Raw genomic sequence first — 2949 nt, 5'->3', positions numbered from 1 at the left:
ATTTTGCTTATTGACATACCCATTCAACCAAAAGTGAGCTTCATCGCTGAACAAAATTTTCTTCGATGCGTCGCGCGAACCGAACCATTATTTTCGTAATAAATTTGCACGATTTGCAAACGTTGTTCAGGTGTAAGTCTATTCATTATGAAATGGCAAACCAAACTGAGCATAAATCAAGTGACAGCTGTCAAAAAGACCATCTACGAAAAAAGTAGTGCCAACTTGAAAACCTAACCTCTAAAAAAAACACCCTTTAGTTATCAGGAAGGAATTCAGTTCAACAATTAAATTTTTGTAGTAATGCTGATGCATTGCAAACACTTCCTCCCTATTGTATATTTTAAACTTTTTAAATAATTTGTTACGCTTATTCTTTAGTCTTTTTAGCTCGCGCGTGAACCAAGGAAACTTGTAGTGACTATTTTTAATTAAAGGAATATTTACGCGATACGCACGCAAAAAGACTCCGTCGAAAGTGGCACACCCAATTGTCGCTCGATTCATAAGGCAAGGGGTTAAGTGTACTTGGCTTCCAGCCATAAAGTCTTCTAATCAAGAAGTAGTATACTTTTTTTCTATTATAATATTATCATTCAGATATAAATAAAAAAAAATAGAAACTATTTCAAAGTTTAGCCCATTAAAATAACCTCCGGGTGATAATTTTACATCCGCCCATTATGCCGTTAAGCCTTGGCAAATCTACTATGTGTAAACCTCAATTAAATTTGGCAAAACTACTATCGGCAAGCCATTTGAAATACTGTTATCAGCAACGTAAATAACAACACAACCAAATAATAATATTTACACGTTGAACAACAACAATAAAACAAACAAGAGTCATTCAGTGAACATTAATTGACAAGTTATGTCATAAAAGTGACAACCGATACCGTTGTAGCTAAGTTGTTAACGTTAACTGCGCAAAAGTCAACACTCACCGATGAAAAGGCCAACACAGAAAGATAGAAAGGATAAAAGGTGTGCGCAGAAGAAGAAGAAGCAATTCGAGAAAATAGATTGGTAACTCAAGTAGAAAAGAGGTTATTCCGAAGTGAGTAAGGGTTAAGGAGTCAAGCATGATTTCACGTCTAAAAGTATGCTACGAATAGTGCGTTACTAATGCGTAATGGCTGGTAACGAAATAAATTAACGCAATATAAGCCAAAGAGAGATGGAAAAGTGGCCTGGTTGGTGGAGCAGAGGAGAGATGTTTTGCACAAAAAAAAAAAGGCATGAGCGACGCTCCAGAGGAGTAAAAATGTGTAATGACTTGCAGGCTGTTGAAAATGCTATGCGTTCTAGTGCGTTCTGTGCTTTTACATACACATACTTACAAATATGAGAGGAAGCCTTTGCGTGTGTATGCGAGCACATCAAAGTGTGCAGGGCTGTGTGTGTGTGTGAGTGCTGGGAATACAACGAAAACTCAATTAAAATTTAAATTTCGCAACGCAACAAAGTAAATGACAAAAGTTTTGCGTGATTGCTTGGCATAAAGCAAAAACAAAAAAACAAAACAAAAAAACTGGTTAAAAACGGAAGCAGCAAAAAACAGACTTCTGCATAAATAACTTAAAATATACCAGGCTGCCTCTAAGTTTCAGCAATAGTGAAAAAGTGGAATGGCATACAGCTGTAGCGAAAATTAAACATTAATAATCTCTGCTATAATTGCGTGGTAGATCAGGTCCTCCTGCTGCTGTCAAGGTACAAAATGCTAAGATAAACGATTGATACCACAAACAATGAGCCACAATAAACAACAAGTTGTATACAAAAATGCAAAATTCAGACTGATTAATAATTCCCAATCTGTCCAGTGCCAACTTCCGGCTTTTTCGCCTTCATCGCTTTCGAAGTTTTCCATCATCAGACATACATATCAAAAAGAAGAAGAATGCAAAGACATTTTGTCGGCAAAGTGGCGAATTTGTGTGCGGCTGCGTGTGCGTGTATGGGTGTCTTTGTGGCAGATTCATTTATACATACATACATATAATACATTTTGTGAACGCTACCCGCAAGGAAATGAGAAAACTTTCACTGGTTGACTTTAAAGTGTGCTCAGCTGAGCTGCCGTCACTAGACTTGCCTGCCCTGATTGCATTTAAAAGTATGTAGTTTAGTCTGCTATCTGTGTGTGTGACAGTTAATTTATTGCTGTTGCTGTTGTTGTTGTTGTTGTTGTTGTTGTTGTTGTTGTTGTTAGAGAAGAGTTCAGACTGTTTTTTTTCTTGGTTTTATGTGAACTTATTATGCTTATTGCTCGTTTTATTTCGTACGCAGCATAAAATATCATCACATATTTTTACGCAAGAGTAATAAAATTTTGCGTAATTAATTTGAATGATTTGGAAATAAATTTAAATAGCTTTCTGGTGGACATATGCCCCGTTAGAATTAATAGATTTGCCTCTCGGTTTTGGGAATATTTTCTCAAAAAACTGTAATTTAATTAAGCAGCGACCCATCTCGAGCTCTGCTTTGGGTTTTACTTCAAAAGTAGTTATGTGGGAGTGCTGAACACACGACTTTCTAGATAGACAAAAGTTACTTTTAAATATACTCATTTTTGCTTATTTTTGCCTGCTGTACCAAGATAATAAATGGACTCTTTCTTTCTGCCAGTAAAATCGCACGAGTGGGTCCGAGAAACAGCAGTTTTTTCTTTATTGAAATATCGATGAACTAAGCAAAGAAGCGATTTCGTGTCAAGTAATCCATGTGATTTGGAGAATATCGGTAATTCTTCTGCAAATTTTTTTTTATTGCAAGTTTGAGTAGAATAAGCAGTAAACTGAAAAAAATTACAAAAAAAAAAAAAAATTATAAATTTGAGACTCATTCAATGCTGGAAATAACATGGCTTTCTTATTAAATTTATTATTATTTTTTTAATTATTAATTTTGAGCTTCTAAAGCGAAATATATTCGTAGACT

This window comes from Anastrepha obliqua, chromosome 1, assembly GCF_027943255.1.
Source record: "Anastrepha obliqua isolate idAnaObli1 chromosome 1, idAnaObli1_1.0, whole genome shotgun sequence".
Taxonomy (NCBI): Eukaryota; Metazoa; Arthropoda; class Insecta; order Diptera; family Tephritidae; genus Anastrepha; species Anastrepha obliqua.
Note: the sequence above shows the minus strand (reverse complement) of the source record.